At 39.8% G+C, this 15,711-nt stretch overlaps 1 protein-coding gene across 11 annotated transcripts in view; it reads left to right on the top strand.

Moving 5' to 3' along the window:
• The window catches only part of FHIT (fragile histidine triad diadenosine triphosphatase), a 1,103,840-nt gene that overhangs the window by 136,497 nt on the left and 951,632 nt on the right, over positions 1–15,711 (top strand). For 2 of the 11 annotated variants that reach the window (XM_043519702.1, XM_043519698.1), the window contains exon 4: positions 6,052–6,201. The exons of the other annotated variants lie outside the window; for them this stretch is intronic. The gene's annotated coding sequence lies outside the window, so the exon portion shown is untranslated. The remainder of the gene's footprint in view (positions 1–6,051; positions 6,202–15,711) is intronic. 11 annotated transcript variants of the gene reach the window in all.

The raw sequence follows: 15,711 nt of genomic DNA, 5'->3' as shown, positions 1-15,711 counted from the left end.
TAGTAAAGTGCATAGATTTCCCCCCTCTGGATTCTATTACATACAACAAACAGTTAAGCTATTCACAATAGGTATGCAGTTTTGCTGCTAGATTTATTGTCCATTTAATTTAATTCACTGAAGGTGACCCTTTTATATTTTACTACAGAGACAATAGGTAAATCCTGGCTGGCTCAAATTATCCATGGCTTTGTTGCACTTTTTAGTGGTCAAATGTTATGTTGTCATGCTCAGCTGTGCTTTGATGTGACCAGGCTTGAGAACGCTGACCATAGCTGACGGTGGTGTAATTTTCCAACCATAAACACACTCTGTCAGATAGTGATCATAGTTGACTATGGTTTACAGCCGTAATCTGGTTAAGATACTGTAGGAGAGGCAGCTTTGTCTAATGGTTCCTTAGAACACAGGACAGAGACTCAGGGCATTAGCCACAGCTCTTAATAATGGATGGTTCAGAGCCATATTGTTCTAGATGTAACATATGAAGGAACAGTGCCCTAAGAGACAGCTTATTCCTTAGGTCTCTATGCAGGGAAGTTTGCAGATGAACTATCCTTCAGGTTAGTTCTGACAGTGCTCCTGACTAGCTCTGCAGGCTAGTGTAGAGGAGGAGAGTGGGGCCATGGCCTTGCCTCTTCCTTCCCTTTAAGGGCAATTTGTGATCTTGGGAGTCATGAACAGAGCTCTCCCAAGTGACGGGAGTTTGACTGTCCCTTTTCTTTTCATGAGGTACAACGAAGGCATCAGGGAAGACTCCTTGTGTCCCATCCCCATCTTTCATGCTTCAAGGAATAGGCCAATCTCTAATGAACAGAGTTGAAGAAACTTTCTTTAAAGGCAGGTTATCACATTACTGTCTGTTGCAGGGTTTTCTTGCATCTTTCGTCTGGTACTAGCAACTGTCAGAGACAGGCTATTGGAATAGATGTTGCACTGTTCTGATCCAGTATGGTAATTCCCATGTAAGATAAAATATTTAATAGAGGTAATTTTCTCCAGAAGACCACCTTCTTCAATCATAAACCTAGGAAGTTTAATCACTAAATGCTGATTGCACCCTCTTTCCAAACGACATGGGCTTAATGCTGTAATTTTGGCTTGTGTCCAGATCTAATTTAGGATTAATTCTCAGTCTAATTAGAATTATTTGAATTTTCTTGTAGAAGTTTGACTCTGGTTGCTGGATAGATATAGGTTAAATCTTGTGTCTTTGCATATTAATGCCAATCCTGAAAAGGTGTCTGGTTTTCATAGCAATAAATTTTAACGACTTCTGTTTGTACAACATTAGCAAACATCTGGCATTATCAAAATTTGTAGACAAAGTCAGTTTGCTGGGGAGAAGTCTGTCCGTTTCTACTTAAAATGACCTCAAATAAACATTCCCATGTTTACAACCCTCTTAAGCCCAAATACAGTTTTGTGTGTGTAACCTCAATGCCTTTGCATTATTAAATTGTAATTTCTTAGAAAATAAATCTATAAGATATATTTGTATACACATAATTCATTAGGTCTTAGGATGATAGAAATATTTGTCTTGTACTAACAGACATGTCTGTTAGTAGAAGTAATATAAAAGCTGTGTTGTATTTTCGTAACTTGTGAAGTACCTCCTGTGTTTCTGTATTCTGCATTAGAATATGGCTTGCCAGAGAAACCCGAGGATGTATGTATTCATACTCATTTCTTCTTGTGTAATCCGTGTAGTAAACTTCATCAAGGCTTGGAAACAAACCCAAGGAAAAATCAAGTAAATCTATTCTGCTCTCTTGTATTTATATCATCCATCTGTAGAATAAATATCAAGTTATTTATTCCCTTATAGTGGAGTTTAAATCTTGTTCACAATCAATATTCAAGTTCTTAAAAAGTAGTGCCAAAATTGCCTGGACCTGGCTCCCTATTCCAGAGGGAGAGATGGCGGCTCGGTAACCTATACCAAATCTGAGGGGACCCTCAGCTCTCTTCTGGAAAGAGAGATGGAACCCAGGCTACCAAGCTGTCATCTCTCCTTCTGGCAGGCCTGGAAGTGGAAGAGATTGAGGTAGCAGCATGAGGGGATGGCATTCTTGTCTCCTCCACTTCTGCTTCCAAGCCTGCTCTGGAAGAAGAAAGGGTGGGTCAACAACCTTGCCCAGGTTACTGTGCCACCATCTCTCCTTCCAAAGCAGGGAGCCAGGTCAGAAGTATGTGTTCCAGCACAACTGGAGCTGTTCATATTCCTTGTTTTGCTGCAGTTTTATGGTGATAGTTTTTAATTATTCTGCATCCTTTCCATGTGAGTTCTGTCACTGCTGATAATCTTTGCGTAAAACAGTTTAAAAAGTTCTTAATATTTAACAGCAATTAAGATAGCAACAAATACATGAGTAGTATTGTCTGATTCACTGTTCCCTAGCAGGCCATCCACAAAATATTCTAGGCCATAATGTACAATTTGTTTAGCTGGTGCTAAAGAATTAATCTGATTTTATAAGTATTCCCCCCATCTCATGGGTATTTATAAGGGAAGGAAGATTATAGCGCAAAGTTCAGATGAAGAGTCTAACATTTCTGAAAAGCATAGAGAGGTTGCAAATAGAGTCTAATCCTCCCCTCCACATCCATGATAGCATCGATGTAAGCTAGACACAAAATGCAAAGTCTGATGTTGTGACCCTATGTGAAAGCTGCTCCACAGAGGAACTGTTGTTGGAGCAATGATTACAGCCATTTTCCATAGCAGCATCCCCATTGTAGTGTTACAGAAATTCTCCAAGTGAGATGATTATCCAGTCGCTACTGAGTTATGTGCAATTCTCTCTTCATCAAATGAACAACCCCGAATGGGAGTTAAGGACAGTGAGCAGGTATTGGCAGTTTTATTCTTTAAGAAACACAGTTTTGCTAGGGCCTTCAGTCTCGGTTCTGTCTCCTGCTAAGTCTCTTCCTTTCGTTGTGGTGAAAGCACAAGATGAAGCAACTGTAGAGATTTGGATTGGGAAAAGCAATTGCATCAATTGCCAGGACTAGTATATGTTACTGGTTGGGAGTGTTATGGATCCTGATAGTGAGGAATCCAACACAACAGATTTGTGATGTGGAAAGAGATCCACATTAAAAGTACTGACTTGTTTATTTTGTGAATTATGATTTTTTGCCTCAGATGTCAGGTTTATGCCATGCAGTACTCCTGATGTAACGTTCAAGTAGATAGTGGGTCAGAAATTTTCAAAGGAAAGTTTTTGTGTTTTGGATTTTTTAAATTATGACATTGAAACTCTGCATTCATTCTTTAAGAAACGAGAAATCATATTGACTCAGATTTTGTGACTAACCTAACCAATGGTGCTATACAAAAGCCTTTAATGTACTACCTCAACAATTATGCTTGATCATAATCAGTGAAGTGTGCCACCTTTTACATTCAGTAATGTGATCAGTTAAATCATTTAATAGGTTCTTTTCTGTAGACAGTGATACATAAGTTCTGTGTGGTTAGTTGTAATAAATCAATATAATTTGCCTGGCTCTTCAAATATCTAACAAGAAATAGCACCAACCTTGAGTATTGTAACTCAGGAAATAAATTAAGTTTTCAGAGTTTCCACAGAGGCAGCTGCTATACCATACAATCAGAGTTCCATAGCAATTTCAAAACCACCACCCTCTAACTGGAAGGGCGGTTTCATGCTTTGCACCTTGATGGGGGAAATAACAATGGGAGTGCTGTCAAGCTTTTGTTGCTCTACAATTGTGTCTTTAAAAATGACAGCATACAGTATGGATAATCTATCGAGAAAAACATGTATGCATTTGGAATTTAATAAGCACTACTAGAATAGAGAGGACTTTTTGTAGTAGCTGTGTTGACATTGAGTCACATACAAGAAAAAATATTCTTTGGTAGCAAATATTTTGTGTATAATTTTAAAATTTTGTTCTAAGTTCTTATATCACACCCTCACAATGATATCTGAGCATCTTTGAAAGCATAAAAATAAACAAAGATTTTTTTTATAAATGATAGTGTTACCAAGCCAGCTGTCTCCCATGAACCTCCTCATAACCTATGATCATGCTACCGGCAACCTGCCTCAGTTTCCTCTCTTAGACTGTTCACATAAACTTCAGGCTTTTTCTTGGTCAAAAAATACCCCTCCTTGGGGACTGGGTTCATTAATATAAAATAAACTGTAAATAAAACTCAACCCCAGCAACAAAGTCTATTCAGAAGTCCACACAATCCAAGGTTTCAGAGTAGCAGCCATGTTAGTCTGTATTCGCAAAAAGAAAAGGAGTACCTGTGGCACCTTAGAGACTAACAAATTTATTTGAGCATAAGCTTTCGTGAGCTACAGCTCACTTATCGGATGCATTTGGTAGAAAATACAGTGGGGATATTTATATACAGACACAGAGAACATGAAACAATGGGTTTATCATACACACTGTAAGGAGAGTGATCACTTAAGATGAGCCATCACCAGCAGTGGGGGGGGGAAAGCAGGAAAACCTTTCATGGTGACAAGCAAGGTAGGCTATTTCCAGCAGTTAACAAGAACATCTGAGGAACAGTGGGGGGTGGGGTGGGGGAGAGAAATACCATGGGGAAATAGTTTTACTTTGTGTAATGACTCATCCATTCCCAGTCTCTATCAAGCCTAAGTTAATTGTATCCAGTTTGCAAATTAATTCCAATCAGCAGTCTCTCGTTGGAGTCTGTTTTTGAAGCTTTTTTGTTGAAGGATAGACACCCTCAGGTCTGTAATCGAGTGACCGGAGAGAATGAAGTATTCTCCAACTGGTTTTTGAATGTTATAATCTTGACATCTGATTTGTGTCCATTCATTCTTTTATGTAGAGACTGTCCAGTTTGGCCAATGTACATGGCAGAGGGGCATTGCTGGCACATGATGGCATATATCACATTGGTAGATGCGCAGGTGACGAGCCTCTGATAGTGTGGCTGATGTGATTAGGCCCTATGATGGTGTCCCCTGAATAGATATGTGGACACAGTTGGCAACGGGCTTTGTTGCAAGGATAAGTTCCTGGGTTAGTGGTTCTGTTGTGTGGTGTTTGGTTGCTGGTGAGTATTTGCTTCAGGTTGGGGGGCTGTCTGTAAGCAAGGACTGGCCTGTCTCCCAAGATCTGTGAGAGTGATGGGTCGTCCTTCAGGATAGGTTGTAGATCCTTGATGATGCGTTGGAGAGGTTTTAGTTGGGGGCTGAAGGTGATGGCTAGTGGCGTTCTGTTATTTTCTTTGTTGGGCCTGTCCTGTAGTAGGTGACTTCTGGGTACTCTTCTGGCTCTGTCAATCTGTTTCTTCACTTCAGCAGGTGGGTATTGTAGTTGTAAGAATGCATGATAGAGATCTTGTAGGTGTTTGTCTCTGTCTGAGGGGTTGGAGCAAATGCGGTTATATCGTAGAGCTTGGCTGTAGACAATGGATCATGTGGTATGATCTGGATGAAAGCTAGAGGCATATAGGTAGGAATAGCGTTTTCTCTTTCTTCTCCCAGACCTTCCTGCCTGGAGCCTTTGCAGTCTCTCCCAGGCCTTCCTGTCTGGAGAGCTTTCCTTGGTCTCTGCAGATTACACCACAGCTTCCTGAGTTTTCCCCCTTTCACTGCAACTTCCTGCTTCTTTTATACTGGAACCACCGGATTCCTCATAGGTGGGGTTCATCCTGTAATCAGAGTGGGCTTAGCCAGGGGTGCTGGAACAATTTTTATAGTGGGGGTGCTTAGAGCCATTGAACCAAAGTGTAAACTCTGGATATAATGGAAACCACTTTAAGTCGGGGGTGCTGCAGCACCCCCGCACCCGTAGTTCCAGCACCTATGGGCTTAACCCAGGCTCTTCAGCCTATGGAGTAAGCTGCTCTTACACAGAGTTTTCTCTCCATTCTTTCTCTAGAAAAGTTATGTTTTCTGTTTTTTATTTGGTTGTTAAATAGAAAAATGTGCTAATATTTATGTGATACTGTGCATGAAACTGAGGTTGAAGAAGTGATTTGTTGCAGTTGGAAAAAAATGTGGTGTGGGTTGCAATCTGTATTAGGTCCTGCAGGAATGAACTCTGCAGTCTTGGTGTGACTCTTGAGGAAGCTTGCCATCTCTTAAGAGCTGTTTCTAGTCCTATTGAGTTCAATGAGAGTTTTGCCATTACTTCAACAAGGCCAGGATTTCACTGACATGCTTCACCCTTAGGGTAAGCAGTTCCATTATTCTGAAGGAGAAGAGATGTTGAAGGCAATCTGTGTCTCAATAGGTGAGGCGGTCCCTAAGATAACACGAGTTGCTAAGCTTGACTTGGTTGAAACTTGGATTTCTGCTCCATGGGAAATTCTGGAATGCTGAAATTTGTTTTTGTTCTGAATTGTGATAAAACCAAAAAAGTCAAACTCTCCCATGAAATTAAATTAAAAAAATGTTTTGAGTCAATTGAAATATTTCCATTTCAATAAATTGAAACACTTTGTTTGACTTTGGCTTTTAAAATTGTTTTTATAATAGAAGATAAATTACAAATGACTATCCATTTCCAAACAAAAACTCGAAACATTTGAACATCGAAACAGAATGTTTCAACTTTATCAAAACGCTTTTTTCATTTTTTTCCCAAAACTTAATTTTTGTCTAAACCAGCATGTTCCTGTGGAATGTTTTGATTTTGACAAAACAATATTTTCTGATGGAAAAGGTTCTGATGGAAAATTTTTGACCAGATCTATTCAGTCCTGCAAGTTCATGAGCACTCTAACTACCTATGCAGCAAAGTTCTTAAGCAGGTGCTTAACTTCAAGCACATCAGTTGTTCCATTGCTTTGCTGCATTGGGGACTGAGTGCTCAGCAGCTTTACAGGATTGAACCCCAGGACTCCACACATTTATAGCCTGAAAAATAATAAGACAAAAAGACGTAGTGCTGTGCGGCTGTGGGATGATGAAGAATTTACTTGTTCATGTGTTAAGCTTCATTGGAATGCTATTGGCTAGGAAGTCATTTTTCTATTGGCTAGCAAGTCATTTTCCATTTATGTTCAACTTTTTAAAGTTGCTTTGTCCTTTCTTTAAATATACACACTCTTCAAAAAGCACTTTTAAATTAAGACTAAAATTTGTCATTCATTTCTCTAACATTTCGTGAATGCGCTGGGTTGAATGTCCTGGAGAAGGAAGTCCTTTGTCAATTTGCATCTTTTTTTAATACTAAAAATATCTTTGCTCTTCGTAATCATCATGTCATTCTCTTCTTCCTCTTAAATATACTGAACCTCATTCCCTTCCCTTTCACAAACAATATCACATATATACAAGCTGAAGCTTGCTTTTAGAATATTTACAATTCTGATGCAAGTTTCAAGTGTGTACAGCCATTACCCATAATGTTCTTCAGCCTATTGTTCTCAGAAATATTTATTTCCTAAATGTGTATAATTTATTCAGTTTTTTCCACATCTATTGATGGAGAAGTTCTGTCAGTTTTACATTTATTATTTTTGCTGTCCTAGATGGAAATTATGTGACTATATGAATGCTCTTAATATAGACATTCCATATCCGCTAGTGAATATCATATAGACACACTGATTTAAAAGGAACATGAAATTACAGCTTTTCTTGAGTAGTTAGGAGTAGGAATAAAATAGATTCATAGGAACAGGCTGGAGAATATTACCTGACATCCTTTTTTGCATTAAATTAGCAGAGTATGCTGGAACCACATGTGTTATTCATAGATTCCAAGGCCAGAAGGGATAATTGTGATCATCTAGTCTGACCTCCTGAATAACACAGGCCATAGAATTTCCCCAAAATAATTCCTAGAGCATATCTTTTAGAAAAAAATCCAATCTTTATTTAAAAATTGTCAGTGAAGGAGAATCTACCACGGCCCTTGGTAAATTGTTTCAATGGCTAATTGCCCTCATTGTCAAAAATTTACACTTTATTTCCAATCTGAATTTCTCTAGCTTCAACTTGCAGCCCATTGGATCATGTTACACCTTTCTCTACTAGACTGAAGAACCCATTATTAAATACTTGTTTCCCATGTAGATACTTATAAACTGTAATCAAGAAATCTCTTAACCTTCTCTTTCTTAAGCTAAATAGATGGAGCTCTTTGAATCTATCACTATAAGGCATACTTTCCAATCCTTTAATTATGTCCACTGCATGCATCCAATGAAGTGAGCTGTAGCTCGCGAAAGCTTGTGCTCAAATAAATTTGTTAGTCTCTAAGGTGCCACAAGTACCCCTGTTCTTTTTGCGGATACAGACTAATACGGCTGCTATTCTGAAACCTTAATTATTCTCGTGGCTATTCTATGACCCCCCCTGCAATTTGTCAGCATCCTTCTTGAATAACAGGTACCAGAACTGGACATGATATTCCAGCAGTGGTTGCAACAGTGCCAACACAGAGGTAACATAACCTCTTTTTGCCTACTCGAGATTCCCCTGTTATGTATCCCAGGATTGCATTAGCTCTTTTGGCCACAGCTGGACATTGGGAGTTCATATTAAGTCCATTATCTTCCATGATTCCTGAATCTTTTTCAGAGTCACTACTTCCCAAGATAGAGTCCCCCGTATGACCTATATTCTTTGTTCCTAGATGTATATATTTAGCCATATTAGAATGCATATTATTTGCTTGATCCCAGTTTTCCAAGTGATCCAAATTGCTCTGAATCAGTGACCTATTCTCTTCATTATTTACCACTCCCCCAATTTTAGTGTCATCTGCAAACTTTATTAGTGATGATTTCATGTTTTCTTCTGTGTCACTGATAAAAATGTTAAATCGTGTAGGGCCAAGAATTGATCTCTCTGGGACCCCACTGAAAACACACCCACTTGATGAAGATTCCCTGTTTACAATTACATTTTGAGATCTATCAGTTAGCCAGCTTTTAATGCATTTAGTGTGTGCCATGTTAATTTATATTCTAGTTTTTTAATCAAAATGTTGATTAACATCAAAGACCTTGCAGAAGACTAAGTCTATTACGTCAACGCTATATCCTTATTAACCAAACTTTACGGTCCAGTAAACTCCCCACCCAGCTCTTCTAAAATACTCTTAGATGCAAGTTATCTGGGCATGCTGATTTTAAAATATCTGACTTTAGTAGCTTCTGTTTAACATCCTCCAGGATACACGTGGAATGGAAAGAGTGCTGTCATCACCATATGATGAAACAATATCATCTATTTTCTGCAATACAGAACAGAATATTTATTGAACACTTTTGTCTTTTCTGCATTATTATTGATGATTCTACCATTTCCATCTACTAATGGGCCAGTACCATTATCAGGATTCTTTTTGTCCCTAGTATTTTTAAAATCTTTCTTCTGATTGTCCTTAATTCTGCTGGCCAGAGATTTCTCCTTGTGTCCTTTTGCTTCCTTTATCAAATTTCTACAATTTCTAGCTTCTGATTTGTATTCATTACTATCCCTTTTTGCCATTTGTGTGTGTGTATGTGTGTGTGTGTGTATGTATATATATAATAAACTTTTATAGTTTCCTTCACTTCCCCTCTAAATCAGGATGTTTTTGTCAACCAGCACAGCCTTTCTTCCTCAGTTGTGGGATTGTGGCTTTTTGGGGATATAGTAAGGTATTCTTAAATGATTTCCAATTATCATTCACATTTTTTTGATAAATTTTTCCTCTCAGCTCATTTGGCTCATAATTATTTCAACCTTATGAAATTGGCCCTATTAAAGCACAAGTGTGTATATATATATATCTACTGGTCCAGAGTTTATTTTGCTTGCACATTATACATGTGATCAAGTCACGATTACTTATACCTAAGCTATCATTAATTTTATGTTCTTTGATTGTTCCTTTTTATCTGTGAGGACAGGATCTAATAAAGAATTCCCCCTTGTTGGCTGAAACACTTTTTGAGTTAGAAAATTGTCATTTATAATGTTTAGAAATTCCAAGGATGTTTTAGTACTGGCAGCATGAGAGATCTACTCCTGGGGGAATTCTGTGCCACTGTGCAAGTGCAGAAGTAACGTCCGCTGCAGATTCTTCCCCACCCCCAGAATAATTGATTCTGATGGGGAGGTGAAGGGAAGCTTCAGTTATACCTTTCACCCACTGGGGGATGATATGCTGCCAGAAGAGAGGGAACATGGGGAAAAGGGGCAGCTATGCCAGGCTTAATGGGGAGTGGGGGTGCAGGGACGCATGGAGACAGGGCAGCTATGCCTGGCTGCGTGAGGGCACAGGGGAGTGGGTGTGCAGGACCACATGAGGACGTGCAGATAAGCCTGACTGACTGGGATTGGGTGTACAGGGACAGGGGCAGATGTACCTGACTGAATGGGAGAAGCCTAGAGGTCAGCCAGGATCTGCATGGGGGAAGGCCCCTCAACGACCCTCCCCCCAAATCTATTTCATACTTCTCCCATCCACACCTCAACAGCCTTCCAGGTTTACTCCTGGCTTCTTCCCAGCAATTACTTCTCCTCTCCCTCAGCTCCTCCCATTACCCATGACCGCCCCAAGTCTGTGCACTGCTTCTGAAGGGTACAGGAAATAGTTTCTGAATTGTAGATTCAATGAATTATTATGCCCAGTAAGGAATCTATCTGTCAAAAAACATTTCCTGAATCTTTTTTGTTGTCTGTTTATGAGTGGTGTGGAGAAAGTGTGAGTGGTGTGGAGAAAGCCATACTTGTTGGCAGGTATTTTAAAATATTACCAAAATAATTGAAACTGGTATAATTATATTGAGTTATTTTGGCTAATAAAATATGCAGAATTTTGCAGAATTTTAAATATTGTGCACAGAGAAGACATCAGGAATATGTAACTAAAATTGAAGTCTTCCACAATCATGCTCATTTTCCCCCCTATGCCTTATTAGATAGGTTTGTAAGAGGTGGTCATCCTGTCCCCAGTGTGATTTTGTAGTCTGTTGCAGACACTGCTAGTACCCTATCTTGTGCTTTATCTATTAGGACATGATCCATAAACATTCAAGATAATTTTGTTGCAAGTTATCAGTGGCTTGGAAACAGATAATGCCATTTTGACATATAGTGCCCCCTTTTGCTCACTTTGATCCTTCCTAAATAGGTTATCACCGTTGATTTTAACATTCTAATCATGTGAATCATCCTATCAGTTGTAATAATAGCCGTTAGATCGAATTTATGACATAAATGAGCAATTCCCATTCCCCTCTTTACCCAGGCTCCTAGTATTGGTGCATAGATAATTAAAGAATTTCTTCTCTGTGGGTCCTTTGGTTCCTTGATTAATTTGTTCTCAGCATATGGATTTTGTGCTAAATGAATGCTCATATATTTCTTCTTTTTACCTAACTCTTTTTGTTATTAGTTTAACCTCTTCCTGACTACTCTAGCTAGCCTATCCCTGAGAGATTGATCCCCTTTCTACTGAGGTGGAAGCCATCCAAACTTACGGTCCCCTCTCACCATAGAAGGTGGACCAATGTTCCACAAAACTCTTCCTTCACTGTGTGGGAGGAAGGAGCTCAGAAAAGATTGCTGGATTAGCACACTTCTGAGTTCTCTGAAGTTATCTACTATCTGTGAGATATCCTGTGACACAGTGTCATTAGTGCTGATATGAAACCATCATCAGTAGATCCTTAAGACATAAGAATGGCCATACTGGGTCAGACCCAAGGTCCATCCAGCCCAGTATCCTGTCTACTGACAGTGGCCAATCACAGGTGCCCCAGAGGGAGTGAACCTAACAGATAATGATCAAGTGATCTCTCTCCTGCCATCCCTCTCCACCCTCTGACAAACAGAGGCTCGGGACACCATCTTTACCTATCCTGGCTAATAGCCATTAATGGACTTAACCTCCATGAATTTATCCAGTTCTCTTTTAAACCCTGTTATAGTCTTAGCCTTCACAACCTCCTCAGGAAAGGAGTTCCACAGGTTGACTGTGTGCTGAGTGAAGAAGAACTTCCTTTTATTTGTTTTAAACCTGCTGCCCATTAATTTCATTTGGTGGCCCGAAGTTCTTATATTATGGGAACAAGTAAATAACTTTTCCTTATTCACTTTCTCCACACCACTCATAATTTTATAGACTTCTATCATATCCCTCCTGAGTCTCCTCTTTTCAAGCTGGAAAAGTCCTAGCCTCTTAATCTCTCCTCAAATGGGACCCTTTCAAAACCCCTAATCATTTTGGTTGCCCTTTTCTGAACCTTTTCCAATGCCAGTATCTCTTTTTTTTTTTTTGAGATGAGGGGACCACATCTGTATGCAGTATTCAAGATGTGGGCGTCGTACTATGGATTTATATAAGGGCACTAAGATATTCTCTGTCTTATTCTCTATCCCTTTTTTAATGATTCCTAACATTCCATTTGATTTAGCCCGCTGCACACTGCATGGCTATCTTCAGATAACTATCCATGATGACTCCAAGATCATTCTCCTGATTAGTTGTAGCTAAATTAGCCCCCATCATATTGTATGCATAGTGGGGTATTTTTTCCAATGTGCATTACTTTACATTTATCCACATTAAATTTCATTGCCATTTTGTTTCCCAATCACTAATTTTGTGAGATCTTTTTGAAGTTCTTCACAGTTGCTTTGGTCTTAACTATCTTGAGCAGTTTAGTATCATCTGCGAACTTTGCACCTCACTGTTTACCCCTTTCTCCAGATCATTTATGAATAAGTGAATAGGACTTGGTCCTAGGACTGACCCTTGGGGAACACCACTAGTTACCTGCTCCATTCTGAAAATTTATCATTTATTCCTATCTTTCCTGTCAACTTCAGAAGTCTAGCCAGTCTTAGAATGACATCTTGTGTTTTGGCTCTGTGCAGGCAGCACATTCTCTTATTGTCCTCCTGTCCTTTGCAGAATGTTCTTTCGGGTCTTCTGAGTATTGAAACTCCAACCAAAAGCTCATCTGTCTTCTGTAGACAGTTGGAGAACTCTTTGTGGGTGAGTTTGATTTCCTACAGATGGGCCTAGCTTCCATCCTTATGAGGACTTAGTATAGATTTGAAATTTCTAACTGGTCCTCTTCTCTCTGGTGGCTACAGTCTGCCCATCCTCATCCGTCTTCAGCCATGTAGAATGCTGCTGTGACTTCTTGCCTTTGTTGGTTACGATCTGCTAGGTCTCCTCTCTGACTTCCTCTCTCTCCAATTCCTGGGTAGTCAGCTCTGTTCTTTCTTGAACCTGGGGTACTGGTGTTTCCCAAACCTGGCGGCCTACGAATTCTGCAGCTTCTCTGATTCTCAGTTGCATCATACTTTGTCCCTTCCAATTCAAGAATTTTTTTCCTCAGGCAGAGCCACCAACTTTCATTTCATGCATAGGAAGAAAGAGAACATGGCACATAGGCTGCAGGTTACCACCACTGTTCTGTTGCTGGCCATCTTGATAATGCATGTAATTGCTCCCTCCAAAACTCACCTGTTCGCTGCATTTGTTTATGGTTCTCAAGTTCACCTAGCAAATGACTTTTTATACAAGTCTTCCCTGCATAGATCAGCTGAGCTCCAGACCTCACTACCAGGGAGCAATTAATCACTCAAAGACTTCAAACAGCTGGGTTGATCAAAACTCCAAGGGCTAGAGCCTAGTGGCCTTTAACAAGGCACCCAGCTTACTCAGGGCCCACAGCTCAACCTACACAACTCATACACTGAGAACAAATAAACAAAACAGTCAACCAAACAAACCAAACCAAACCCACAGGCCATCCAGATGCACCACTCACCAAGACCTGCTACCTGCAAGCACAGAGTAGCAGCTTCTCCCTCTGAAATGCCTGGTTGCCACCTCTGTTTGCGGTATCCAATACATATTGTTAGTATGAGAATGTTTCAGAAGCTCTCTATTTATTTTAAACTGGACAAATTGGCTGTGGTGTCAGTGGAGGATAATAAACAAGGAACCCTCTACAATATCACATGTACAGCACCAGTATATTGTTGTATTAAGTGGAAGGAACTGAAGGATCTCAAGACTGTGGCTTCTTCATATCTTTCTGTTGAAATCTTTGGTACTACCAAGGTGCTTTTGCACCAAAGGGGTTGACAGTGTTTGAAGGAGAGCCCTATTCTCTGCTCAGTTTAAAAAAATAAAAAGTGAAAACTCTGAAAGCCCTTCTGCCCATATTATTCTTCAGTTTCCTTTCCTAATGCTCCTATGTGAAGAGTCTCCTTTTTCACAACTTCAAAAACATCATCCAGTTGATATTTGTAACGTTTGTGAACTCTCCAATAGGGTTGAATTCTTTATTTATCTGAAAATAGACCTGCGAGAGGGTGGGTAGCAGAAATGAGAACGGAAATTGATTCAAAAGCTGTTTTGAGTGTTATCTTTCGTTTAATTGAAAGGGAAGTGTGTTTGACAGGCTCAATTATCCCCCTGGCTCAATAGCCTCTCCAGTCCTTTCTGATAATTCTCATCAACTAGATTAACATCTACCTGTTGATCACCTACTGTGAAGTTCCTTTTTAGTGTCTGATTAGCCAAGAAGCTGTTTTTCACCAATGTAAAGATTTAAGCTTTCTAAGGCAATCTGTTTTTCAGCCCCTGTCTCCCTCCAGCAGCAGAGAGGGCCAAAATGGATTTTCCTCACATGTAGCTTGAGGGACTCACCTTTAAAAAACATCCTTCTGTTATGGAAACCTGAGGCCAGGTCTATACTCCAAAACTTTGTTGGCATTTGTTGTTTGTCAGTCAGAGGTGAGAAAAAAAACACACCCCTTAATGGACATAGTGTTTCTAGCAAATCCCCCAGTGTAGACACAACTATGCAGTCAGAAGAATGCTTTTGTCAGCTTACCTTTAAAATGGGATTTGGGAAGGTTGTGTTACTATGTTAACAAAATATCTCCTTCAGTTGGCATAAGCTGAGTCTACGCTCAGGGGCTTTGCTGGTATAGCTATACCGTTAAAGCATTTGTACTGCAAACAAAGTCTGACAGCGTCCTGAACTTAGCCTTCATATTGTTGCTTCTTAGACAGAGAGGCTAGCCAATATATGAGACTGTATTGGGTTGTTTCCTTTTAGGAGGAAAAATTGATGATGTGAGTCAGGCATTTATTTGCTGCAATCCTGTTTATTTACAAAGAATATACACAATGATCTGGTTCCCTGAATACAGTAGGAACAAACAATAGCAGGCAGCTTTCTTGCTCCCAATTTCCAAGCCTGCCTTCCCAGGCAGTCCTGTGCCCCAGAGGGCACTGTTTGTGCTTCCTCTCTGGGCCATGCCCATGACTGCTTCACAGTCTTTCTCATTGCTGTCAGGTTGATTTTTGCCTTTAAAACCCAGACAGACAAACATAGTTGCAACCAATCAGCATATGCAGTCAGTCCCTAGGAGAAGTCCTCTTATTCTCCCTGAGTTAATTCTTGCGCAGGCCTTCCCTTGTAGCCCAATGCCTTCCGTGATGGCTTCTATTGTTTTAACTCTTTTATTCCACAGAGGAGCTTAATTGGTTCTTCTGTTTAGCCTGAATAAAGGATGGTTATCATGCCCATCAACTTTAATGAGGTTTGTTATTGCCTTCAGATCAAAGACATGCTTGCTGGCAGCCATTAACACCTTTCAGCATAACAACATAAAATGAATTGGGTCCTCTCCAGTCTACCAGCCTGCTACAGTGGATTTTTTATTTCCTTAAGAAATACCTATGTAAAATGTTGCATCTTGCCCGGCT

Source organism: Dermochelys coriacea, chromosome 7 (genome assembly GCF_009764565.3).
Source record: "Dermochelys coriacea isolate rDerCor1 chromosome 7, rDerCor1.pri.v4, whole genome shotgun sequence".
Lineage (NCBI taxonomy): Eukaryota > Metazoa > Chordata > Testudines > Dermochelyidae > Dermochelys > Dermochelys coriacea.
Note: the sequence above shows the minus strand (reverse complement) of the source record. Positions and strands in the feature narration are given on the sequence as shown.